Raw genomic sequence first — 27,734 nt, 5'->3', positions numbered from 1 at the left:
TGTCGGACCGACTGCCTTTGTAGTAGTAATTCTTAATAAACATATTAGGCCTACAGCTATGGTTATTGGCCTGCCATCGTAACCAACTAAGTCCTGCTGTATTGAGTATAAACTTTGCTACAAGCCAAAATGTGCAATACAAGCATTCTTTTCAGTAGAAGGGACAACTTCGACCCAATCAAATCCTACACTCATGGAATCGAAGATGGGGATGGAGCCTAAGCCCCTCCCTCAGTAGTACTCTGAAGGCTCTTTTTTGTTGATCACTTAAGGAATGGTGACAGCTGCACTCTCAAGCCAGACCTAAAAATGCATTTAGAGAAGTGTAGCCCTAGGCATCCCATACTGCTCGCAAACACACAACTACACTCTGAAGTCTAAAAGTAATTATGGAGAGGGAAGGGGAGGGTGCTGGGACTGGAAAACAGCAATACACTCATCATGACTGACCTCTTCCCATCTGTCCTACTACCAGAGAAAATCAAACACCATAAATTATCTACTTATCTAAGACAATTTCACAGAATTACAGTGCCACGCGTCTGCCCCGAAAAGTCCATTTACACCCCCCCCCTCCCCCCACCCAAGCTTGCCAATTTGTGTGTTTGCGAGATTCCCTTAGACAGCCATACTACTGCTGGCTCAGGCAGCTCGAAAAACAAAACAATCACAGCTGAGTTGGGGGGGGGGGGGCTTTTTTCTGTGGAAGAACACACCTTCTGCACAATCGAAATGTGTACTCTTGTCCACCAATATGTGGTCGGAGCCGAAGCCCCTCTCTATAGTACTGCTGAATGCTCTTTTTTAGGTTGATCAAACAAGTTCTAGCAAGAGATGTGCTGCCAACCCAGACCTAAAAATGACCCCTTGTAAAAATAAAAGAAAGAATGAAAGAAAAACAGAAAATAGCCTAACAGCCTTCACACTGACTGTGGTTGTGCAAATGCAAAATGCTGTCACTTACCACTTACTTCCTAAACAGAGCCAATGGCTGAAGTGACCTCACCCGCTGCACCTACCGTATGCTGTGATGGGTGGAAGCCTCAAAGTCTCTACCTGGCGCTCATGTGCAACATCTACCTAATATCTATACATTAAATGTAAATATGAGATTCTTCGTGATTCCCAGGCAAGCAAAACCTTATTTGACTTCACAGACAACAAGCCAACTAACTTTAAGACCATGGAAGCAAAGACAACCAACAAATTGTTCAAAAGAAGATGTAAAAGCAACTTCTCACCCCAAGGATCAAAACAGAGTTACTTCAGCTTCGTACAGGAGTCTGGAGCAAACTTACCACAACCCTCTCGTTGCTCCCTCTCATCTTAAAACTCATCACTCCCTTGTAATATCCTGTAACTCTTAGAAGAGGACGCTTAAATGAAATAGAAAGGTGCCTTTTTACTGGATAAAAAGTGTAAAATAGTCACAGACAATCTAATCAACGGCACACAAAACAATTTTAACTGTATATAAGAAAGTGAGCTCATTACAGTGGTTGCACCATAACAGCCGCTCTACAATGTGTCCCTGTGATATGAATAGCACAACTCATACCATGGGATAAACATCACTATGAGGTAAGAATTATTTCCCGGGCCCAAAGTATGAGATGGAATCCGGTGTCAGCCACTCAGCATCATGCACAGATGCCAGGCTGGATGACAACCACACTCTCGGTAAAGGAAAGCAAACGCAGTACACCTCACCATGGCTAACACTCTTCATTCCTAACACTGGCTAACATTCCTAAAGTTTGGTTGGTCTCTACAGAAATCTGACTGTTCACTGGCAGTAAATGCAACAAACTATCAGACACCAACATAATTTAACAACATGAACTTTCATAACCTCTCTTATGCAAAGAGAAGTAAAGTTGTGGACCTGATCTTTGGACTGGACAGCATGCTGTGTCAGCGTTCCTCCAGGAGATTAACTTAGAAGGGCATCAATAAACAAAACTTTAAAGTAAATGAAGTTCATTGCAAGACACCCTAGAACAGAATAGATCTCTAGATATCTTACCATTCCTGAACATGTAGTCAAGAGAGATGGTTATGCTCACGATTCCAACTGAACTTAAAAGGGTTTTCAACCTCATGGTTTTTCCTTATTCCCCAAAGATTGGTAGGTTGGAAGTATTGGATTTTCCATAGCCTACAAGAGCAAGTCATCTACCAGTCCTATATTCGTCCAGTGCTGAGTTAAGGAGCCATTTCTTTGTACTTCATGCTGCCACATACACACACACACACACACCCACACACACACTACGCTACAGTTCGTACATGCTAGGCAGGAGAACAAGAATAACGTGTTAATTTTATTCAGTCAAATCATTCATTGTCTCCACCTTCCTACATTGCTGTGCATTCATGTCTGATGACAAATGGAGCCGCAGCAAACCGGGTCTCTTTTAGTGCCAGATCATTCTGGGTTTCCCCAGCTTACAAGACCACGACTAAAGGAGTTTAAGTGGAGGTCATAATTATTTTTTAAAGTAGTTATTTGCTCATGGATACACACTTTTACCATAGACATCCGGTCAATCTGATCTAAGCATTAGTAACGAGAATGGAATTTGAGACTCTCCAAGTGCACGCACGAATCCATGAATATCATTGAAAGAATCTATAAATGCCCCTGTGGTTTCATACTCTCCTTGCTCCTTTTAAGATATGCATTGTAGGGTGCATGAATTTGCTACATGGGAGGTTTACCTGATTTTGAACTGCAATCATTTTTTCAACAGTCTCATGGGAGAGGTTTTAGACTGTCCATGTCAGGCAAAGGAATTGTGCTGATTTAATTGGTTGCCCTACTTTTTTGCCCTCAGATTTAGAGTCTGGTGTAATTATGTGCTGTTGGTTCAATGTTAGTTTGACTCTGTGGTCTAGCTGTCACTCTTACGGCTATGTTTTCTTTACTTTGTCTTTGGGTTAAGGAGTCCAAACCCAAAGTTATAGACTGAGGCTGTAGGTAAACTGAGATTTGTAGGCAAAAGATGTAGGGAGATTGGGAACTGGAGCCTGGGAAAGATGGGCACTTACTTTTTCCTTGATCTGTTACTCGTTTATATGATAAAAGTAAAACTGCAATTACAAAAAAGGTCTCCAGTTCTTGGAGAATAAATAGATACAAATATTTATTTTGTCTGTTTTACAGAAAATACCAATTTCACACAAGCATGATCTTGAAATCATTTTTCTCCAATGCATTTCTAGTTCCATCGTGAAGTCCTTAACCATCATTCAAAACACACATTGCTAGTAAATAAATTGTCAGCTAGGCAAAACCCATGTAGAAAGTTATTCTCAAACATTCTGACCACTTCTTTACGGCAAATCTTGCCCATTTGGAATTTAAAAAGAAAAAAATATATATAATGTTGCTTTATTAGCTACGTGCATGACTCAGAAAACAATTTTCACTTTACTGAGCACAACACTTTACCTTCTCCATTAACTGTGTTGGCTACTACAAAACAAACACTTAGCAACAAGGAAGCTGAAACATTCTTCTCAGCTAATTGCACGAAAACAGATCCGCCCTAGGGCGAAGTCTGTCCAAAACTAGCTATCCTATATGAAAAGAGCAACACAAATAATTTCTGAAGCCAAAAAAAAACAAACAAAAAAAAACAGGACAATATATAACATTCTATGTTGACAAAGGGACCTTTTAACCTTTAATTTGAGAATAAAGTCCATGTAAGAAATATTTGTGAGCAAATTGAATCCACAACTTAAATTCATTGAATAATGTTTTGCAACTCTCCTGGGTGAAGAGCGCTACATAACCTCCCAATAAGATAAATTAGTCTGAGGCAATAACTGTGCAAATTTGTCTACATCTCAACACATCAGCTTTAATATTTCAAAGTGAGACAGAGGTAAGCCTTCAATTTTATGTGGGTCTCAGAAGTGGATAGGAATCCAGCTATATCTTTTTTTTAAAGGGTTGGGGTTGGAAATAGACCGGGAAGCTCTAAACAAATGCCTCCGATACAAAACTGCTTGTTGCAAATGATTATTCTGATAAAGCTCTATTGAGTCTTTTTGCATACAAAAATGCAACCATTTGTAAAGTAGGAAGTAACTTTGCAACTTGATAAAGCAATTCAGTCAAGTTAGCTATGTAAAATAGTCTACAAATAATTTGTGTAACTGAAGGCCTATCTCAGGGTAAAGTTTCGCTCATATTTATGCCACTTGGTGAATACTGTAGAGAGTAAGAACCACACTCCATCACTCCTCATGACTGGAACTAAAGGTATTCAAGTATGACAAATGCATGAGGTAATTTATATTCACTTACTTATAATGCCAATGTGGAATCACCTGTTGCTGGACAGAAAGGGTGACAACGGAATAAGACATGCACATTATCCCTACTGCATTACAGTTTGCATCTCTATATAAATTATTCAAAAAAGCTCATCTTCCCTAATGCAGATCATCATAGTATCCAACAGCACTCGCCGATCCATCAAACTTTCTCACAAAAAGCCAATCCTACCAAATAGGACCATCAAGATACATACCAAACAGCACTTGCCCCCAAGAATCTATAAGTATTGATAAGGTCTTGCAGTCCTTTGCTCCTCAACAAAAAAAAAATCACATACTTGTAGTCCAATGAAAAATGCACGATCACCTAAAAGTAGTAGCAGCAAACAATAGGTATAATAACACTAAACGAATCAGTCATATATCTGCCATGGTAACCTTGCAACTATACTGGAAAGTAAGAGAGACTGTCGAGGGTGCTACAAAGCCATTCTAATGGCAGAACATGTAGTATACAAAATACTAGTAAGATAGCGCACGATACAACATACTTACATAGCATTAATTTTACTATTTTTAAACAGAAAGGAAAACGAAGAATGTTATTTCAAGTAGTCGTTTGAAAAGTGTACAATGTAAACATTTGCAAAATGGTAGTCTTGAAAGCTAAGCATCCAAAATATAATTCCAATTTTGTTTCTTAACCTTGCAAGACTTTTTTATTACCTTGTTTTATATAGTGGTAAATACTGCACAGCTGTTGTTTCTAAAAGTTGCAAATAACATGTTTCCGGAGACCCCAGTAAATTAAGGGAAAACTGGCACAAGGGAAATATGTGACAATTAAAAAGGTATCACCGTTGAAAGAGTGCATTTTAAAATGTACTAAAAATATTCAGGTCCTGCTGGCATTTTACCACATTGGTGCTGGCTTATCATTTAACATGACTAAATAATTCAAATACATTTAATTCCCTTCACTCTTCTACATAGGTAAGGCTTCTCCCAGGTTAATAACACCATGCATTCTGCAAAGGTAAACCGATCACACAAATAACATAAGAATTCAAGTACGAAGGAGTCCTAAAAAGCAGACATGACACGTCCCTCATTGGGTGTGTGACTCACAGCTTGGAGCACAGTCTCGAACTTGAAGAAGTCCTCCTCCGTTTAGGTTTGGATGTTCAACAAGCTCTCTCGACATACTACCTTTTTTATTTGTTATTTTAATCCAACATACCATGCATACACCATGGGCTTTTGGTCTGCAGGTCTGGTCCATTGGTCTGTTAAATCGTCATTCACTTCTTGCTTGCGCACACCACACCATATAGCATGAGGAAATGGTTCGGCCCACTAACCCATGACTCCCTTCATTGAGTGACTGCGCAAAGCCTGTTACCATTGTTTATATCTGCCTAAAAACAGTTAATTTCTTTTCAGATGTGAAGCTGATTCAAGGTGTGTTTTTTTAAATTGTGTTTACTTTTCATATTAAAATACCTACTACTTAATTCGCCTACAGATTGGGTGCCCAGTTAGATGGCAATTATTTTCTGTCTCCTTTATAAAATGTATTATAGAATGTTTAAGTGACATTGTAACACTGTAGCTGTCAGTGGTTTCAGTTTGGTCAGATATTAGTCCATTTTTGTCACCTTCTCAAATTTAAAATGTAAAACATCACTAGTAAAACGGCCTCATCAGTGAATGCTATTTACGTTTAAAAATGGTACTGCAAACATACGGTGGCGGCATACATGTTCTTTTTTCCTTTTTATTTTTGTGGCATGTGCTTACAATAAAAACGAATTAAAAATGCCATTGCATTAACTTGCCAAGGCCAGACCTAAAGGCTTTACCAATGCTTCTTACATCACTTCATTTATTTGGCTCTTTAAGCAGTCTTTTAGTACGAAACGTTAAACAGGTCTGTCCTGTCGACTTTTGGGCCTTAACGAAAGAAAGCAAGCAAAATATATGTTGGCTTAATAGTGGCAATAAATGTACAAGACAGCTTGTTGTTAGGGCACTTGTTGTTAGGGCACTGAACTGCTTTACAACTATATTTCCCCAAACTGCCGTGTCACGCTTCCCATTTAAAACGGATTCAGGTTAAAGGGATTTGCATCAGTGTAACTAAACCCCTGCCCAGACACGGCTTCTCTGAGTCTTACAGACAGACATCAACCACATTCCTGCACTCCCTCTGTCCAGCAGAGGGTTCAAAAGTGTGACATTTCAACGCATGACAGGCCGGGCTAATCCCAAAACAAAAAGACAAGCAGGTGAGCTGTGACAAACAAGTATTAGACAAAAGCATACAAAGCCAGGAATGCTGAACGAACACCCAAACATATGCACCGACGTAATAATAATATGCGATTATCCTTTCAAGACATTTAAGAAAAAAGCCAAACCCTACCTCAAGGTCAGCTAAGCAATGTCTTTAACCACAAGCTGGAAGCACGCGTGCTGCAGTGCCCCAAATCTCACCGTGCTTGTGGGGAACCACTGCTAGCTGTATAACTGCACTAAAAAAAGCTAGCTCAGCACCCCATCACTCGGAAAACGAGTCCCCCGCCACTAATGTGTACAAAATACAAAATGAGAGAATTGCAACCAGAAGGTGTAAAAAAAAATTAATAATAATAATAATAATTAAAGAGGTTTAAAATGTGCCACTAATAGTTTCAAGAACAGTTTACCATTCCTTCTCTGTGAGGTTTGATTTCAAATGGAATTCACCAATGGAAGGAACTCTGCGCAGGCCGGGCTTCTCTCAGCCTTGCAACATCCTGCCTGCCGCAGAGAGGAAAGGCAGCCCACATTCCAACACTCCTCATGTTCGGCTCAAAAACACCCTTTTCCTGCCCGGACTCGCTCTGTTCCTTCCCCACTGGTGCGCCCGGTCTCTGCGTGTAACACGCACACAAACGCTGCAGATTCGCAGGGCACCCGGGGGGCGCTGGGAGGACACACAAAGCCCGTGCCTGGCATTCCTGGCGGCGGCCCGGTGTGTGTCCTGCGCCCGCCGAGGACACCTGACTCCACTGCGGCGGGCCGACCGGTGTGGAACTTGCTGCAGTTAGCAGGCTGCGTGCCCGCTGCGCACAAACCCACACACAACTCCCCACAGCCACACACACCCGCGCCGTCCGGGCGCCAGCCGGTTTCCTCACCTCTCTGGGCGGCAGTCCCTCGCGGCGGCCCGGGCCCCTTCTGGCCGCACTGCGGGGCTCTCACCATAACATTCCTGGACGGCTGCTAACAATGAAAGGTGGACCCGCACCGCCGAGGAGCCGGCCTCCCAGTGCTGATGTCACTCCCGGCCGGGGCCTCCCTCTGACGGCCTGGGCCGGGAGGAAGGCGGAGCCCCGGGGCCAGGGGAGGCGGTGGCGGCTGCACGGCCAGAGGAAAGAGGAGCTCTGCTTCCTCGCCGCAGGAAGAGCCCAAGCCGCCCCGGCTCGCACGCTACTCGCCGGGAAGGAGTCTGGCTTTGCGGAGAGGAGAGCGCCCGGCCTTCAGACGGGAGGGGCGGCTACTGTCCACGCAGCTTCCTCTCGCAGAAAAAAAACACAGACATAAGCGTTCCTTCAACTTTCTTTGGGAAGGCAATTGCCCCCAACCCAAGTGAGCTAAAGAGCAACTTTGCACATCAAATCAAAGTTTCTTTATTCGACTGACAGGAAACTTTGCACATATTTAACACCCCTTCCTCTTTTTTTACTTCTACATATTGATATTTATTGGCATTTTTTAAACACTTTTTTCACTCCCATAATTACTGGTGTCAGTGCAAGTCACCTGGAATCTTCTGTGTGTACTCATATATTGACATAGAGGAAAGTTCCCTGAGCGTTTGGAGTGCTTTGTTTCGCGCAATTTCTGGTATTAATTGAAAGGCCTATCAAGCCTTTCTGGTGAAACTTCATTTGCAACCGAGGCTAAACAGCAACATTCAATACATTTCAATTAAGTGAAGCACATTAGGTTCCGAAAGGTAGACAAAGCGTGGTTAAGATTCACACCATATAGGGTTATTAAAGGATTAGCAAAGTTAGCCATTCTATTTGTCCCATTAGTTATTAATCAGTAATCAATACATAAATGCGTTAGTAAATGTATAGTTCAAAACAATTAAAAAGTCCTAAAACAAAAGACAAACTATTACAAAGATGTCTGTAAATGAAAGTTAAGCACAATCAGTTCTCTCATAAAGAGAGCATTGTACTCTACTTAGTCAAGAAAAAGTTCTGCTAGTAAGTTAGGAAAGAGAGATTCTGAAAGGCATAAAAAAACATCAGAAAACCACTTGAAGGCTTGGTGAACCACCCAGCATTAGCTTAAATCTCACAATTCTGACATTCAATATACCCACATATAATTCCGATATAGTGGAGCAATTAGAGTTAAGGCACAAGTAGGTAACAAAGCTCATTATTTTCCCACGCTACAATACAATGAAGCTTCTGTAGACGTCCTTCAAACTTACATGTATCGGCAACATAATGAGATACATTGGACCAAGCTGGACGCTGCAGGTGCTTTGCAACAGCTCATAAATACATTCTATATAAGTATCAAGAAAACATTTCACATCGAAACTGTAACCCAAAGGCACATCAACATGGTACATAAGAAGACCGCTTAGACGACAGCTTCTCTTGGAATAACTAAAGACACATTATGTGAAGCAAGACAGCAACCAGACTGTTAAGTTGCTCCCTGCGTGTGCAGCAATAAGGAGGCAGACGGGTATTGAAGGGATAGGTTAGTTTATTATTATACATGAGTAATATTGCTAGACGGAGAGCGCCGAGCGTCTTTCCACCTCCGAAACTCGCGGTATATTCGCGCATGCGCACTCGCTCTCAACAGGCGTCTTTGCGCATTGCGTCGTGACGCAACGCACAAAGACTAGAGCGCAACTCTACATATCTCTCCTTTTTATATACACACAAAGGAGTCCACTAAGTTCCCAGGAGCTTAACATCCCCCCAGTTCAAAGTCTCTGAAATGATGAGGTCTGACCACCACTCTGCCAGCTCGGGTAAGTCTTACCGGCGTGGAGGCTTCTCGGGTGCAGTTCTCTTCAGGGCTCACCATCCAGTCTCCCTGCTGACTCTGCTCTTCTCTTTTTGGTGTCGCACTCTTCTCACTTTGCGTTTCCTCTGCATCGGGTATTTCTTGACTCCCCCCTTCCTCGTACGATTCCTCTTCCGCCTGGCGTTCTTTTCCTGTAGTTGTGCTTCCTTCTCTTTCTCTTGGACCTTGATCTTGTAGGTCTCTCTCTTCCTCCACAGGCCACTGTAGGATCTTGTTGATTTTAGCCATGCGGTCTCGGGACCACACATTCCCGTCGCTGAGTAACGCCGCTCTGTCGTATACTTCTTCCACTTGCAGAGGCGGGCTGTGCTTGCTTTCTCCTTTCCTTTTCAGGACTGCCAGTTTGACTCTCACCCACTCCCCTCTTTCAAGTGCTGTCTCTTTCACGTTTCTTCTCCGATTATAGTGTTCGGTATACACTTTCTGAGCTTTCTCTAGGTTGTGCTGTACTACCGCTGGAGACCATTTGCTGGTGATGGTCTTTTCTCTCCAGACCACATTGTCTTTAGTGAAGGCGTGTCTACCTCTCAGTATTTGGAATGGGCTGTACCCAGTAGAGGTGGGGGTGATCCGGTAGGCCCATAACATTTTCGGTACTTCTTTTTCCCAATCCTTGCCTTTCATGATGGCAGCTTGGATGGACTCCATGATGACCCGATTGAATCTTTCCACCTGTCCGTTGCTCGAAGGGTCGTATACAGAAGTGTGTTTGGTTTTGATACCATTCCTCTCCGCATACCTGTAACATTTCTCAGAGGTGAATTGCGGCCCATTGTCGCTCAGGATTGTTCTCGAGATCCCTTCTCTTAAGAAAACCGAAGTCAGGAACTTTATCACAGTTTCGGAGACTGTGAGAAGTTGGCCTGATGTGCAGTGTTCACTATTCTAGTGATCACTATATATCAGTCCAAACAACCCTTATTGATGATTGGTTGTAAGTCAACCTTATAGACCAGCTATCCTAGTAGCATGGATACGAGCAGTCTAAGGCTAAGACTCTAGAGGGCGTGTTAAGCCAGCTGTTTTACCATCACATTACCCCTTGAACACCCAGTGAAAGGACACCACACAAGTTGTTATGAAAATAAACAGTGTATTTATTTATAACAAGACTACCCTGGCTCTTTATGAGACAGGGAGCTAAGCACACAACAAAACTCTTGTAAAAATACTTCAAGTCGCACAATTTACACAAATGCCCTAGGGGCACGAAAAACCATATACTACAAAAGTGGAATGCGAATTACTAGCAGGTAAGTAACGATTCTCAGAGGCTTTAGAAACGCTAGGCCTACAATACTGAACACTCAGATTAGGAGCAGGAGGCCTAGGGGCGCCACGTGCAGAGTGGGAACTCTCACGCGCAAGGCGGGAAAAAGCCTATGGAAGCTAGTATTCACAAAGTTAGTGTTCTCGGGCGAACCCGACTAGGTAGGTCAAAAACGAGAGTGGATCTGGACCCTTGGATAGTGAGGCTATGCTGAGGCACCGAAATGCCGAAGTTACCTAGCCCAGGGGCTGCAGCTGCATAGGTCTGAAAAGACGTCGGGATTCTCCGTTGACGAACCAGGAGCCTGAAGGAAAGGAGTTGCTGGCAGGCGACCAGTGAAGATTGTTCGGGTGATCCAAGCCTGGATCGAAGATAGATGACACCTGAAAGCAGAGGGGACCAAGTTCGTGACTACTAGCCAGTAGTCAGGTGGCACCAGGAGGGCACCGGATGGTAGTCACCTCGACTAGGTGAGTGGGCGATGCTGGGCTCTGTAGTCTCACGGACCAGGAGGCGTTGTCGGCGACCAGGATGGAGGTACGAGCTGTCCCACGATGGATGATGCTCTCGACGTCGCTGGACCCAGGATTGGGGCAACAAGTCTTGGCAAATTCAAGCCCACGCGGTGGACCTAAAATGGCGTCTGGAGTGGACCAGGAGGGCCCGGGGTGCTCCTCTCTTGGAAGGGAGCAAGGGCCAGTCTGGAGCAACCAGACCAGCAACAGTGATGTCGTCGGGCGTCGTTAAGAAGGCCACAAGCCAGCGGGCTAGTAGCCAAACAACGCGGTGAGCAGCAAAAAGCAGAAGGGCCCCACGCAGATCGTGGAGATGCTGGGAGGCTGAACTTCGGTGCTGGGGCTGCTCAGGGTCGGGGCTTCTCGGACCCCAAAGCACTCACCAGAGGATCCCTCGGCGGTCGTGCTGGAAAGAAGTCGTGCAGTCTTGAAGATGGCCGGTCCCTCGAGGTCTCGTCGCACCCACGGTTCTCAGCTTAGCTGTAGAGGTCAGAGGTGCCAGGGAAGCCGGTTCTCGTCGAGCTGGGCAGTCAGATTCCGGAGGAAGGACTTGCAGCAGACCGCAGTGTTCTTAAGATGGTGCCTGCGGATGCAGGGTGACTACTCCTTAGTCACAAGGGAGAATCTTGAAGAAGAAATCTTGATGTCCTTTCGTAGAAAGTCGTGTCTTGATTCCAAAGATGATCTGATTTGGAAGGGGGCCAGTTCCTACCTTTATCCTGTAAAAAGGGGCTGGCACGCGACTAAGTCCTGCCCTATGGGTGGGACTAGGAGGGGGGTGGTTACACCCCTCTCCTTTGGCGGGCTTTCCCCAGGCCAGGGGCTGGAGTGCCCCTGGAACTGGTTTCAGCCGGCCTATGCACAGTGAGCACCGGGTTGCCACTTGCAGTCACCTTCCTCTAAAGCCCTGCCTACCTAGAATACACAAAACCCTGTCTGGGACGGTGCTGGCACCGCCCCTGGCAGGAAACCCTTTGTCCTTGCCTCCTGTGCTGGGAGGACTCCCAGCAGCAGGAGGGCAGACTTGTGTCTCGGTGGCAGCATCCATCTTGTGGAGCTGAGGCTATGTCTGACTTTAACCGGGGTTACAGGTTACATACATGTCGTGTCCCTCTAGAAGGGTGGAATGCTAACCCCGTCGCCAGAATTGGCGAGGGGTTAGTATTCCAATTCGTATGACACCTTACTCGACATGTTTTGATAAAGCGATACCAAAGTTGGCATATAACCGCGAGGATTATAATGCACTTAAGAGTATATGGTATGCGATATCATGGAAACGGCTAAGGGATGGTTCCCGAAAGCCGCAGACAGGCTCAGCTCATGCCAGAGCACTATCTCACACGATTCCAAGCACTCTGCCTTCAGGATTGTCAAGGCCTGCCATAGGAGTGACTGATAGGAGATCTGTGTGTCCATTTTTTAGGGTTAGATATAGGTATACTATATCTAAAGCAAAGGGTGATTACACCACCTTGCCCCAGCTGTCGTGCAGCCAGTTGTGTCAGATTTGGATGGCCAGCCAGGGGTGGCATAATACATGCTGCAGCCCCTGGTAGGCCCTGGGTACACCTATGCCCTGGGTACCTAAGGTACACTTTACAGGGACTGATAAGGTGACTCAGTATCCGATTAGATATGTACCTAAGGTACATGGAATCCATTTTACAGAGAGAGCAGTGGGCCTGGGGTCCTGTATAGCAGGGCCCCAGGTCAACTAAGTCAGAAAACCAGCAAAACACCAGGCAAAAAGTTGGGGGCAACCATAGTCAGGGATCTACCTTCCTACATAACCCCCCCCCCCAAACGAAAGGAGATAAGGCTATCCTTGCCAGGTAAGCCTATATTGCCTGAGTGGCCATATAAGGAAGTACCAGCACTGGCATGGTTACCCCCTATCTCATGGTCCACTAAGCAATCCCTCACCCTAAGGGTATCTGAGGGTCTCCACCATAGGGAATCTCTACCTGTGGTGTGTTTTGGCAAAGAAAAAGGCTGGTGCTGAAATGGAGTACTGAAGTGAGGCTCCACTAATTTTGGGCTCAGCTTCCTCCAATCATTTTCCACCATAGAGGCCTTTCTTTCCAAGACTGAGTTGTTTTGGGCTCTCAGGGTCAACCTCTGGCTACCTACAGCTGGAGGTTGGGTCCCTCTGTTTGGCTTACTGGAGGGACAGGTCAGGTTTGGGGCCCTTAGGTCCCAGGTCTGGCTGTGCCCAGCAGTGTCCATCTGTGGGAGGTCCCTAACTAAATTTAAGGGGGATCCCTCAGGAGTTTGTTTTATTTTCACTTGGCTAGGACTGCTAGCTTCAGTGCCCTTAATCTGCTGATTGGGGGATTCTTTTGGACAGGGGGCCCTTTGGGGTCCAACACTGGCCTCCCTGACCTCTACAGCCCTGGGCTGACTGAGGCAGGGTAGAGAGGGGCAGGTTACCTGCTCCAGACTGGGTCCCACCTTGGAAGGGTCCACTGACATCAGGGGTTCTGCCAGGCTAGGCCTGACTACCTCTGTGGCAGTTTCTTCACAAGGGGTCAGATCAGTTCCCTGAGGAGGCTGACCCTTTCCTAAAGTCTGGTGGGAGGGAGATTTCTCTTCCTCCTCAATGCTCTCTGTCTGAGTGGAGTGATCCATAGTTTCAGGCTTCACAACACTATCATCTGTCTGAGTTTGAGCTGTGGCCATCACAACTCTCCCAACCTTTTCAGGAGGGGGCTCAGTTTGGGTGTGGGCTGTGACCATCACAGCCTTTACAACCTGTTCTGGGAAGGAAGTTGTCTGAGATTGGGCTGTGACTGGCACAGCCCTCCTGACCTGTTCAGGGAGGACATCTTGGACTGGGGCTGTGGCTATCACTGCCCCACTAACCTTACCATGGAAGTTTACCATTTTAGAATGGGTTTCTTGCTCTACTTCAGCCCAGGCTGAGAGCTCTAAATCATTCCCCAGTAGGCAATCTACAGGCAAGTTTGGTGACACTGCCACTCTCTTGTGGCCAGTGACACCTCCCCAGCTGAGATTGACCACTGCCATGGGATGATCTCTCTGTACTCCATCAATATTGGTCACCTGGTATGTGGCACCAGGTAAAAGTTGCCTTGAGGGGACTAGACTCTCAGTCACCATAGTGATGCTAGCCCCTGTATCTCTATAGGCCTCAACTTTTATACCATTGATGAGGGGCTCCTGTCTGTACTTGCCCAAAGTGTTGGGACAAGTTGTGAAGTTGGCAAACCCCATGCCAGTCTCACAGACAAGAGTATCTAAGTTTGGGGACCTGGTTAGGCCAGAGTCCCCAGGAACTCCCAAAGTAAATGCACCCAAATTCTTGGCGGCACTCCCACCACCTGGGGGATTACTACTAGTAGTAACAGGAGGTTTGGGAATGTTACTTGGGGGTATGTTCTCCTTATTGGTATTCTTTGGGCAACTGCTGTCAGTTTTCAAATGACCCACCTGTTTACAGGCATAACAATAAGGTTTCTTCTGGGCATTGGAAGGATTCTGGGACCCACCCCCCTCAGAGGATTTTTGGGGCCCTGATGTGGTTTGATCTGCAGATTTATTCCCACCCTTCTCTTGAGGCTTGGTTGATTCCTTTTTCTGGTCACCACCTTGGTTCTTAGGCCTAATCCTGGTTCTGACCCATTTGTCTGCCCTCTTACCCAATTCTTGTGGAGAGGTCAGATCAGAGTCTACCAGGTGCTGGTGTAATAACTGGTTCTGACAATTATTTAAGACTTGCTCTCTCATAATAAGATTATACAATCCTGTGAAGTCAGTAACCTTGCTACCCAGTAGCCAGCCTTCCAAAGCCTTAGTGGCACAATCAACAAAGTCAGCCCAATCCTGAGACTGAGTTTTCTGGGTATCCCTGAACAGCAACCTGTACTGCTCAGTGATTAAGCCAAACCCATCAACCAGTGTATTTTTCAGGACTTGGTAATTATTAGCATCCTCAACTCTAGTAGTGAGGAGCTTATCTCTACCTTTGCCATCAAAGGAGAGCCACAGTATAGCTGCCCACTGACTTTGGGGGATGCACTGTACAGTGCAGGCCCTCTCCAAAGCAGCCATCCATTTCTGGATGTCATCCCCTTGTTTAAAGGGGGGCACTATCTTTGTCAGGTGTTTAGTATCTAAACCCTTCTCTTTTTCTCTTGGGAGATTGCTGCCACCAGTGGGAGCTAACCCACTCATCTGCTGCTCTCTAGCAAATGCAAGCTTTTCTTTGGCCAGGGCAAGTTCTTCCCTTTCAATCCTCAGAGCAGCCTGTCTCATTCTGGCTTCATGCTCTATTCTCTGAGGGGAAGTCAATCTCCTCTGGGGAGAGTTCCTTCTCCTCTGAGAAGAGGCATTAGAGTGCAGAGATCTATTGGAGTCCCTAGAAAGAGATCTATCTCTCCTAACTCCAAGGTTAGGCCTACTTAGGGTCAGTACTGGGGGTCCCCCAGATCCTAGCCCAAGCAAGTCTATGTTGGCCCTAGTTAGCCTTCTGACTACCTCAAGACCTTTGTCTGCCTCATCCCCAGAGAGTTCCTCAGGATCCTCCTCCTCAACTGCATTTACAGTGTTGTGGAGGTCTGGATCCCCAGTGGTACCCTCTAAGGCTGGCATATTCCCATCTAGCTGAGAAATCTTTCTCGCATCATATGTCTCTAAGAGACCTATCAGAAAGGGAATGGTGGGGTTAGACCCCTGTTTCAGTTTCCTGGAGGTACACACTTGTCTCATCTCCTGGAATCTGAGAGCTGCATATCTTGATTTGACCTGTGGAGGGTCAATATCCACAAGGGGAGTCTCAGTAGATTCTCCTTGGGTAGACATGCTTTTCTAGTGAGGTGTAAGTGGTGCACTTACCTACACTATATGTTTGCCTACTGATCCCTTGCTAGAGTTGTAGTTTAGGGTGTGCTAGGCCCTAGGAGCTACAACAGCTGGTTCAGTAGAACTCAGAGTATTCTAAGCTAAGTTATATGTACCTTAGTACTTATGTGATCTTTCACAAGATATTCTTAGGATATGTGTGGTAAAACAACAGCAAGCTCAAATCCCAACCGCTGCTCACCAATGTGAGAAGTTGGCCTGATGTGCAGTGTTCACTATTCTAGTGATCACTATATATCAGTCCAAACAACCCTTATTGATGATTGGTTGTAAGTCAACCTTATAGACCAGCTATCCTAGTAGCATGGATACGAGCAGTCTAAGGCTAAGACTCTAGAGGGCGTGTTAAGCCAGCTGTTTTACCATCACATTACCCCTTGAACACCCAGTGAAAGGACACCACACAAGTTGTTATGAAAATAAACAGTGTATTTATTTATAACAAGACTACCCTGGCTCTTTATGAGACAGGGAGCTAAGCACACAACAAAACTCTTGTAAAAATACTTCAAGTCGCACAATTTACACAAATGCCCTAGGGGCACGAAAAACCATATACTACAAAAGTGGAATGCGAATTACTAGCAGGTAAGTAACGATTCTCAGAGGCTTTAGAAACGCTAGGCCTACAATACTGAACACTCAGATTAGGAGCAGGAGGCCTAGGGGCGCCACGTGCAGAGTGGGAACTCTCACGCGCAAGGCGGGAAAAAGCCTATGGAAGCTAGTATTCACAAAGTTAGTGTTCTCGGGCGAACCCGACTAGGTAGGTCAAAAACGAGAGTGCATCTGGACCCTTGGATAGTGAGGCTATGCTGAGGCACCGAAATGCCGAAGTTACCTAGCCCAGGGGCTGCAGCTGCATAGGTCTGAAAAGACGTCGGGATTCTCCGTTGACGAACCAGGAGCCTGAAGGAAAGGAGTTGCTGGCAGGCGACCAGTGAAGATTGTTCGGGTGATCCAAGCCTGGATCGAAGATAGATGACACCTGAAAGCAGAGGGGACCAAGTTCGTGACTACTAGCCAGTAGTCAGGTGGCACCAGGAGGGCACCGGATGGTAGTCACCTCGACTAGGTGAGTGGGCGATGCTGGGCTCTGTAGTCTCACGGACCAGGAGGCGTTGTCGGCGACCAGGATGGAGGTACGAGCTGTCCCACGATGGATGATGCTCTCGACGTCGCTGGACCCAGGATTGGGGCAACAAGTCTTGGCAAATTCAAGCCCACGCGGTGGACCTAAAATGGCGTCTGGAGTGGACCAGGAGGGCCCGGGGTGCTCCTCTCTTGGAAGGGAGCAAGGGCCAGTCTGGAGCAACCAGACCAGCAACAGTGATGTCGTCGGGCGTCGTTAAGAAGGCCACAAGCCAGCGGGCTAGTAGCCAAACAACGCGGTGAGCAGCAAAAAGCAGAAGGGCCCCACGCAGATCGTGGAGATGCTGGGAGGCTGAACTTCGGTGCTGGGGCTGCTCAGGGTCGGGGCTTCTCGGACCCCAAAGCACTCACCAGAGGATCCCTCGGCGGTCGTGCTGGAAAGAAGTCGTGCAGTCTTGAAGATGGCCGGTCCCTCGAGGTCTCGTCGCACCCACGGTTCTCAGCTTAGCTGTAGAGGTCAGAGGTGCCAGGGAAGCCGGTTCTCGTCGAGCTGGGCAGTCAGATTCCGGAGGAAGGACTTGCAGCAGACCGCAGTGTTCTTAAGATGGTGCCTGCGGATGCAGGGTGACTACTCCTTAGTCACAAGGGAGAATCTTGAAGAAGAAATCTTGATGTCCTTTCGTAGAAAGTCGTGTCTTGATTCCAAAGATGATCTGATTTGGAAGGGGGCCAGTTCCTACCTTTATCCTGTAAAAAGGGGCTGGCACGCGACTAAGTCCTGCCCTATGGGTGGGACTAGGAGGGGGGTGGTTACACCCCTCTCCTTTGGCGGGCTTTCCCCAGGCCAGGGGCTGGAGTGCCCCTGGAACTGGTTTCAGCCGGCCTATGCACAGTGAGCACCGGGGTGCCACTTGCAGTCACCTTCCTCTAAAGCCCTGCCTACCTAGAATACACAAAACCCTGTCTGGGACGGTGCTGGCACCGCCCCTGGCAGGAAACCCTTTGTCCTTGCCTCCTGTGCTGGGAGGACTCCCAGCAGCAGGAGGGCAGACTTGTGTCTCGGTGGCAGCATCCATCTTGTGGAGCTGAGGCTATGTCTGACTTTAACCGGGGTTACAGGTTACATACATGTCGTGTCCCTCTAGAAGGGTGGAATGCTAACACCGTCGCCAGAATTGGCGAGGGGTTAGTATTCCAATTCGTATGACACCTTACTCGACATGTTTTGATAAAGCGATACCAAAGTTGGCATATAACCGCGAGGATTATAATGCACTTAAGAGTATATGGTATGCGATATCATGGAAACGGCTAAGGGATGGTTCCCGAAAGCCGCAGACAGGCTCAGCTCATGCCAGAGCACTATCTCACACGATTCCAAGCACTCTGCCTTCAGGATTGTCAAGGCCTGCCATAGGAGTGACTGATAGGAGATCTGTGTGTCCATTTTTTAGGGTTAGATATAGGTATACTATATCTAAAGCAAAGGGTGATTACACCACCTTGCCCCAGCTGTCGTGCAGCCAGTTGTGTCAGATTTGGATGGCCAGCCAGGGGTGGCATAATACATGCTGCAGCCCCTGGTAGGCCCTGGGTACACCTATGCCCTGGGTACCTAAGGTACACTTTACAGGGACTGATAAGGTGACTCAGTATCCGATTAGATATGTACCTAAGGTACATGGAATCCATTTTACAGAGAGAGCAGTGGGCCTGGGGTCCTGTATAGCAGGGCCCCAGGTCAACTAAGTCAGAAAACCAGCAAAACACCAGGCAAAAAGTTGGGGGCAACCATAGTCAGGGATCTACCTTCCTACATAACCCCCCCCCCCAAACGAAAGGAGATAAGGCTATCCTTGCCAGGTAAGCCTATATTGCCTGAGTGGCCATATAAGGAAGTACCAGCACTGGCATGGTTACCCCCTATCTCATGGTCCACTAAGCAATCCCTCACCCTAAGGGTATCTGAGGGTCTCCACCATAGGGAATCTCTACCTGTGGTGTGTTTTGGCAAAGAAAAAGGCTGGTGCTGAAATGGAGTACTGAAGTGAGGCTCCACTAATTTTGGGCTCAGCTTCCTCCAATCATTTTCCACCATAGAGGCCTTTCTTTCCAAGACTGAGTTGTTTTGGGCTCTCAGGGTCAACCTCTGGCTACCTACAGCTGGAGGTTGGGTCCCTCTGTTTGGCTTACTGGAGGGACAGGTCAGGTTTGGGGCCCTTAGGTCCCAGGTCTGGCTGTGCCCAGCAGTGTCCATCTGTGGGAGGTCCCTAACTAAATTTAAGGGGGATCCCTCAGGAGTTTGTTTTATTTTCACTTGGCTAGGACTGCTAGCTTCAGTGCCCTTAATCTGCTGATTGGGGGATTCTTTTGGACAGGGGGCCCTTTGGGGTCCAACACTGGCCTCCCTGACCTCTACAGCCCTGGGCTGACTGAGGCAGGGTAGAGAGGGGCAGGTTACCTGCTCCAGACTGGGTCCCACCTTGGAAGGGTCCACTGACATCAGGGGTTCTGCCAGGCTAGGCCTGACTACCTCTGTGGCAGTTTCTTCACAAGGGGTCAGATCAGTTCCCTGAGGAGGCTGACCCTTTCCTAAAGTCTGGTGGGAGGGAGATTTCTCTTCCTCCTCAATGCTCTCTGTCTGAGTGGAGTGATCCATAGTTTCAGGCTTCACAACACTATCATCTGTCTGAGTTTGAGCTGTGGCCATCACAACTCTCCCAACCTTTTCAGGAGGGGGCTCAGTTTGGGTGTGGGCTGTGACCATCACAGCCTTTACAACCTGTTCTGGGAAGGAAGTTGTCTGAGATTGGGCTGTGACTGGCACAGCCCTCCTGACCTGTTCAGGGAGGACATCTTGGACTGGGGCTGTGGCTATCACTGCCCCACTAACCTTACCATGGAAGTTTACCATTTTAGAATGGGTTTCTTGCTCTACTTCAGCCCAGGCTGAGAGCTCTAAATCATTCCCCAGTAGGCAATCTACAGGCAAGTTTGGTGACACTGCCACTCTCTTGTGGCCAGTGACACCTCCCCAGCTGAGATTGACCACTGCCATGGGATGATCTCTCTGTACTCCATCAATATTGGTCACCTGGTATGTGGCACCAGGTAAAAGTTGCCTTGAGGGGACTAGACTCTCAGTCACCATAGTGATGCTAGCCCCTGTATCTCTATAGGCCTCAACTTTTATACCATTGATGAGGGGCTCCTGTCTGTACTTGCCCAAAGTGTTGGGACAAGTTGTGAAGTTGGCAAACCCCATGCCAGTCTCACAGACAAGAGTATCTAAGTTTGGGGACCTGGTTAGGCCAGAGTCCCCAGGAACTCCCAAAGTAAATGCACCCAAATTCTTGGCGGCACTCCCACCACCTGGGGGATTACTACTAGTAGTAACAGGAGGTTTGGGAATGGTACTTGGGGGTATGTTCTCCTTATTGGTATTCTTTGGGCAACTGCTGTCAGTTTTCAAATGACCCACCTGTTTACAGGGATAACAATAAGGTTTCTTCTGGGCATTGGAAGGATTCTGGGACCCACCCCCCTCAGAGGATTTTTGGGGCCCTGATGTGGTTTGATCTGCAGATTTATTCCCACCCTTCTCTTGAGGCTTGGTTGATTCCTTTTTCTGGTCACCACCTTGGTTCTTAGGCCTAATCCTGGTTCTGACCCATTTGTCTGCCCTCTTACCCAATTCTTGTGGAGAGGTCAGATCAGAGTCTACCAGGTGCTGGTGTAATAACTGGTTCTGACAATTATTTAAGACTTGCTCTCTCATAATAAGATTATACAATCCTGTGAAGTCAGTAACCTTGCTACCCAGTAGCCAGCCTTCCAAAGCCTTAGTGGCACAATCAACAAAGTCAGCCCAATCCTGAGACTGAGTTTTCTGGGTATCCCTGAACAGCAACCTGTACTGCTCAGTGGTTAAGCCAAACCCATCAACCAGTGTATTTTTCAGGACTTGGTAATTATTAGCATCCTCAACTCTAGTAGTGAGGAGCTTATCTCTACCTTTGCCATCAAAGGAGAGCCACAGTATAGCTGCCCACTGACTTTGGGGGATGCACTGTACAGTGCAGGCCCTCTCCAAAGCAGCCATCCATTTCTGGATGTCATCCCCTTGTTTAAAGGGGGGCACTATCTTTGTCAGGTGTTTAGTATCTAAACCCTTCTCTTTTTCTCTTGGGAGATTGCTGCCACCAGTGGGAGCTAACCCACTCATCTGCTGCTCTCTAGCAAATGCAAGCTTTTCTTTGGCCAGGGCAAGTTCTTCCCTTTCAATCCTCAGAGCAGCCTGTCTCATTCTGGCTTCATGCTCTATTCTCTGAGGGGAAGTCAATCTCCTCTGGGGAGAGTTCCTTCTCCTCTGAGAAGAGGCATTAGAGTGCAGAGATCTATTGGAGTCCCTAGAAAGAGATCTATCTCTCCTAACTCCAAGGTTAGGCCTACTTAGGGTCAGTACTGGGGGTCCCCCAGATCCTAGCCCAAGCAAGTCTATGTTGGCCCTAGTTAGCCTTCTGACTACCTCAAGACCTTTGTCTGCCTCATCCCCAGAGAGTTCCTCAGGATCCTCCTCCTCAACTGCATTTACAGTGTTGTGGAGGTCTGGATCCCCAGTGGTACCCTCTAAGGCTGGCATATTCCCATCTAGCTGAGAAATCTTTCTCGCATCATATGTCTCTAAGAGACCTATCAGAAAGGGAATGGTGGGGTTAGACCCCTGTTTCAGTTTCCTGGAGGTACACACTTGTCTCATCTCCTGGAATCTGAGAGCTGCATATCTTGATTTGACCTGTGGAGGGTCAATATCCACAAGGGGAGTCTCAGTAGATTCTCCTTGGGTAGACATGCTTTTCTAGTGAGGTGTAAGTGGTGCACTTACCTACACTATATGTTTGCCTACTGATCCCTTGCTAGAGTTGTAGTTTAGGGTGTGCTAGGCCCTAGGAGCTACAACAGCTGGTTCAGTAGAACTCAGAGTATTCTAAGCTAAGTTATATGTACCTTAGTACTTATGTGATCTTTCACAAGATATTCTTAGGATATGTGTGGTAAAACAACAGCAAGCTCAAATCCCAACCGCTGCTCACCAATGTGAGAAGTTGGCCTGATGTGCAGTGTTCACTATTCTAGTGATCACTATATATCAGTCCAAACAACCCTTATTGATGATTGGTTGTAAGTCAACCTTATAGACCAGCTATCCTAGTAGCATGGATACGAGCAGTCTAAGGCTAAGACTCTAGAGGGCGTGTTAAGCCAGCTGTTTTACCATCACATTACCCCTTGAACACCCAGTGAAAGGACACCACACAAGTTGTTATGAAAATAAACAGTGTATTTATTTATAACAAGACTACCCTGGCTCTTTATGAGACAGGGAGCTAAGCACACAACAAAACTCTTGTAAAAATACTTCAAGTCGCACAATTTACACAAATGCCCTAGGGGCACGAAAAACCATATACTACAAAAGTGGAATGCGAATTACTAGCAGGTAAGTAACGATTCTCAGAGGCTTTAGAAACGCTAGGCCTACAATACTGAACACTCAGGTTAGGAGCAGGAGGCCTAGGGGCGCCACGTGCAGAGTGGGAACTCTCACGCGCAAGGCGGGAAAAAGCCTATGGAAGCTAGTATTCACAAAGTTAGTGTTCTCGGGCGAACCCGACTAGGTAGGTCAAAAACGAGAGTGGATCTGGACCCTTGGATAGTGAGGCTATGCTGAGGCACCGAAATGCCGAAGTTACCTAGCCCAGGGGCTGCAGCTGCATAGGTCTGAAAAGACGTCGGGATTCTCCGTTGACGAACCAGGAGCCTGAAGGAAAGGAGTTGCTGGCAGGCGACCAGTGAAGATTGTTCGGGTGATCCAAGCCTGGATCGAAGATAGATGACACCTGAAAGCAGAGGGGACCAAGTTCGTGACTACTAGCCAGTAGTCAGGTGGCACCAGGAGGGCACCGGATGGTAGTCACCTCGACTAGGTGAGTGGGCGACGCTGGGCTCTGTAGTCTCACGGACCAGGAGGCGTTGTCGGCGACCAGGATGGAGGTACGAGCTGTCCCACGATGGATGATGCTCTTGACGTCGCTGGACCCAAGATTGGGGCAACAAGTCTTGGCAAATTCAAGCCCACGCGGTGGACCTAAAATGGCGTCTGGAGTGGACCAGGAGGGCCCGGGTGCTCCTCTCTTGGAAGGGAGCAAGGGCCAGTCTGGAGCAACCAGACCAGCAACAGTGATGTCGTCGGGCGTCGTTAAGAAGGCCACAAGCCAGCGGGCTAGTAGCCAAACAACGCGGTGAGCAGCAAAAAGCAGAAGGGCCCCACGCAGATCGTGGAGATGCTGGGAGGCTGAACTTCGGTGCTGGGGCTGCTCAGGGTCGGGGCTTCTCGGACCCCAAAGCACTCACCAGAGGATCCCTCGGCGGTCGTGCTGGAAAGAAGTCGTGCAGTCTTGAAGATGGCCGGTCCCTCGAGGTCTCGTCGCACCCACGGTTCTCAGCTTAGCTGTAGAGGTGGGTAGAGGTCAGAGGTGCCAGGGAAGCCGGTTCTCGTCGAGCTGGGCAGTCAGATTCCGGAGGAAGGACGTGCAGCAGACCGCAGTGTTCTTAAGATGGTGCCTGCGGATGCAGGGTGACTACTCCTTAGTCACAAGGGAGAATCTTGAAGAAGAAATCTTGATGTCCTTTCGTAGAAAGTCGTGTCTTGATTCCAAAGATGATCTGATTTGGAAGGGGGCCAGTTCCTACCTTTATCCTGTAAAAAGGGGCTGGCACGCAACTAAGTCCTGCCCTATGGGTGGGACTAGGAGGGGGGTGGTTACACCCCTCTCCTTTGGCGGGCTTTCCCCAGGCCAGGGGCTGGAGCGCCCCTGGAACTGGTTTCAGCCGGCCTATGCACAGTGAGCACCGGGGTGCCACTTGCAGTCACCTTCCTCTAAAGCCCTGCCTACCTAGAATACACAAAACCCTGTCTGGGACGGTGCTGGCACCGCCCCTGGCAGGAAACCCTTTGTCCTTGCCTCCTGTGCTGGGAGGACTCCCAGCAGCAGGAGGGCAGACTTGTGTCTCGGTGGCAGCATCCATCTTGTGGAGCTGAGGCTATGTCTGACTTTAACCGGGGTTACAGGTTACATACATGTCGTGTCCCTCTAGAAGGGTGGAATGCTAACCCCGTCGCCAGAATTGGCGAGGGGTTAGTATTCAAATTCGTATGACACCTTACTCGACATGTTTTGATAAAGCGATACCAAAGTTGGCATATAACCGCGAGGATTATAATGCACTTAAGAGTATATGGTATGCGATATCATGGAAACGGCTAAGGGATGGTTCCCGAAAGCCGCAGACAGGCTCAGCTCATGCCAGAGCACTATCTCACACGATTCCAAGCACTCTGCCTTCAGGATTGTCAAGGCCTGCCATAGGAGTGACTGATAGGAGATCTGTGTGTCCATTTTTTAGGGTTAGATATAGGTATACTATATCTAAAGCAAAGGGTGATTACACCACCTTGCCCCAGCTGTCGTGCAGCCAGTTGTGTCAGATTTGGATGGCCAGCCAGGGGTGGCATAATACATGCTGCAGCCCCTGGTAGGCCCTGGGTACACCTATGCCCTGGGTACCTAAGGTACACTTTACAGGGACTGATAAGGTGACTCAGTATCCGATTAGATATGTACCTAAGGTACATGGAATCCATTTTACAGAGAGAGCAGTGGGCCTGGGGTCCTGTATAGCAGGGCCCCAGGTCAACTAAGTCAGAAAACCAGCAAAACACCAGGCAAAAAGTTGGGGGCAACCATAGTCAGGGATCTACCTTCCTACAGAGACCATTTCTTCTTGGATGTGAATTTCCGGCCACTTTGAGTATTTATCCACCAGGACACATACATATTTCGGCACTCCTTGGTTGTCCAGAACAGGTCCTAAAATGTCGACCGAGACCTCTTCCCAGGGGTCGCGTGGCTGGTCAAATTTTCCCAAAGCTGGCCTTAGAGGTTTCAGGATTTTATTAGCTCCTTGGCACTGGTCACAGTCTCTCACATGCCTTTCCACTTGTATGTCTAGTCCAGGCCACCAGTACATTTGCTTCACTCTCATTTTTGTTTTGACAATGCCTAGATGCCCCTCATGTAACTGTGTCAACAGGAACGGAATCAGTCTCGTAGGAGGCACCACTTTGTCTCCTCGGTATAGAAAGATACCCGAGTCACTCACAGACAGTTCTTCGCGGACTTCATAAATTTCCGGAGCTCCTCCTTCAGCCTCTTCTTTTCGGGCCAGCCTTTGATTATGTGTTCTTTGACTTCACGGATCTCTTCGTCCTCGTCATATGCTAGGACCCATTCCTGCTTACTGATCACTCTTTCTGGATCCTCCATTGTCGCTATCATCTCTTCTTCCTCGGCTGAGAGGTTTGGGGCTTCTTCCATGGCTGAGGCCCTACTGAGGTAATCAGCCACCTTGTTGCGGGTCCCCGGTATATACTCTACGTCATACCGGTGCTCCAGTAGCTTCAACGACATCTTGGCTATGCGTGGCGCGGCAGTCGCATGTCCACTCGAGGTTAGAACTTTGACCAGTGGTTTGTGGTCTGTCTGCAGTCGAAATCTCGTGTCCCACAGGAATTGTCGGAACTTCCCCATGGCCCATACCACTGCTAGCATTTCCTTCTCAATCACACTAAATTTCTGTTCTGTGAGTGATAGAGTTCTGGATGCAAAGCTGAGGGTCTCAACAGTTCCGTCTGCCCTCTCCTGCGCTAGGACTGCTCCCAATCCCTTCTCACTGGCATCCGTCGTCAGTATGGTCCGCCCTAGGACGTCATAGCCTTGTAATGGTACCGCTTGACTTATGTCCTTTTTCAACTCTTCAAATTCTTTCTGTGCTTCCTCATTCCACTTGAACACTGTCTTGTCTCTTGTCAGCTGCCTCAGGTGATGTGTTTTGGTGGCAAAGTGCTGGACAAACTTACTATAATACTCGGCCATCCCCAGGAAGGATCTCACCTCCTCTTTGTTGTCGGGCGCCCTGGCCTCACAGATCGCTTTATATTCTCTCTTTTCGGCGTTATTCTGTGTCCTCCTATTTCGTGTCCCAGGTATGTGACTGATGTCATTCCTAGCCGACATTTCTCCGATTCTGCTGTCAGGCCCCTTTCTTGTAGTACACCCAGCACCTTGTCCAATTTCCTGTCATGGTCTTCCCGGTCCAACCCATCACTAAAATATCATCTTGAAAGTATTGGATGCCCTCGATGTCCTTGAATAGGCGGTGCATTAACTTTTGGAACACCGCTGCAGCCGAGGCAAGACCGAAGGGCATCCTGCGAAATTGATAGCACCCAAAGGGCGTTATGAAAGATGTGAGTTTCCGGCTTGTGGGGTGCAGGTCTATTTGGAGATAGGCGGATGTGAGGTCGATTGTGGAGAACCACTTCACTCCCCTCGTTTTGGCCAGCATTTCTTCTATGCGAGGCAAGGGGAATTTCTCCATGATCAGGCACTTATTAAGTTCTCGGAGGTCCACGCACAGACGCACTTTGCCATTTGGTTTTCTTGCCACAACCAAGGGCGCCAGCCACTCCGAACTGTCTATGGGTTAGATTATTTCATGTTCTTCCAGTCTACGCAATTCCTGTTGTACTGCTTCCCTTACTGCTAGGGGCACGTTCCTAACCTTGTGGGATACTGGAATGGAATTCTCCTTGAGCAGAATTTTGTGTGTGAACTTTTCTAGTTTGCCGACCTTCCCTCCGAACACCTTTGGAAAGTCCCTTTTTTTATTTTCTCCAGGTCCGGCCAGCTCTACGGGGCTGTCATCAACACCTGAATGTCTCCTCCCGGGTCCAGTTTTATCCCTAAGTCACCTTGATCGATACAACCCAAAACTGATGGACCCTTCTCTGCCACGTACAGCTTGCACTCCGCTGACCTTCCTCTGAATTCAAACGTTAGAGTCCTGTACCCTACCATGGGGATGGGTGTGCTTAAGTATGTCACCGGCCTTATGTCTGGTGGTTCCAATCTGGGTCCTAGGCTGGGCTCGAACTCTTCATCCCATACCGATCTTTGGACTATAGTGTACGGGGATCCTGAGTCTATTACAACCTTGATCTTCACTCCTCCTATTAGCATGTCGCATTGTGGTTTACGAGAACGCTTGTTGTCTATTCCCAACACTTGCTCCTCTATGCACAACACAAGGTCATCTTCTTCCAGCTCATCCTCTTCTCCTTCTGGTTGGTCTTGCGCTACGTATTTCACCACAGGTCTCTTGACTTTCCTGCGACACACCTTTTTATAGTGACCTATCAGGCCACAGAACATGCATTTCGCCCTGAACGCTGGGCATCGTTTATCTTGGGCTGAGTGTGTCGGGCTTCCGCATCTGTAGCACGTGGTCTTGCTTTCCGTTGCCTGTTTTCCTGTTTGTCCGGGTTTTCCCACCCATCTGTTTGCTCCTTTGCTTCCTCCTGGCGCCGTTCTGTACCTTCCTGAAGGTTCCGAATCTTCCACTCTGTTCACCGTGGTCTTCTGGGCGGTCTCCCTTTTCGCTGCTTCGGCACA

General features: G+C 47.7%; 1 protein-coding gene across 2 annotated transcripts in view; it reads right to left on the bottom strand.

The window, feature by feature from the left end:
- Positions 1-7,629, bottom strand: part of LUZP1 (leucine zipper protein 1) — a 170,427-nt gene extending 162,798 nt beyond the window's left edge. Inside the window, exon 1 of one of the 2 annotated variants that reach the window (XM_078682702.1) lies at positions 7,473-7,629. The gene's annotated coding sequence lies outside the window, so the exon portion shown is untranslated. Of the gene's footprint in view, positions 1-6,998; positions 7,126-7,472 lie in introns of those variants that run through there. The other variant, XM_078682703.1, reaches the window with a different exon arrangement.
- Between the last annotated feature and the right edge of the window lie 20,105 nt (positions 7,630-27,734).

This window comes from Lissotriton helveticus, chromosome 3_1 (genome assembly GCF_964261635.1).
Source record: "Lissotriton helveticus chromosome 3_1, aLisHel1.1, whole genome shotgun sequence".
NCBI classification, from domain to species: domain Eukaryota; kingdom Metazoa; phylum Chordata; class Amphibia; order Caudata; family Salamandridae; genus Lissotriton; species Lissotriton helveticus.
This window is presented reverse-complemented; position numbering and strand designations above follow the sequence as displayed.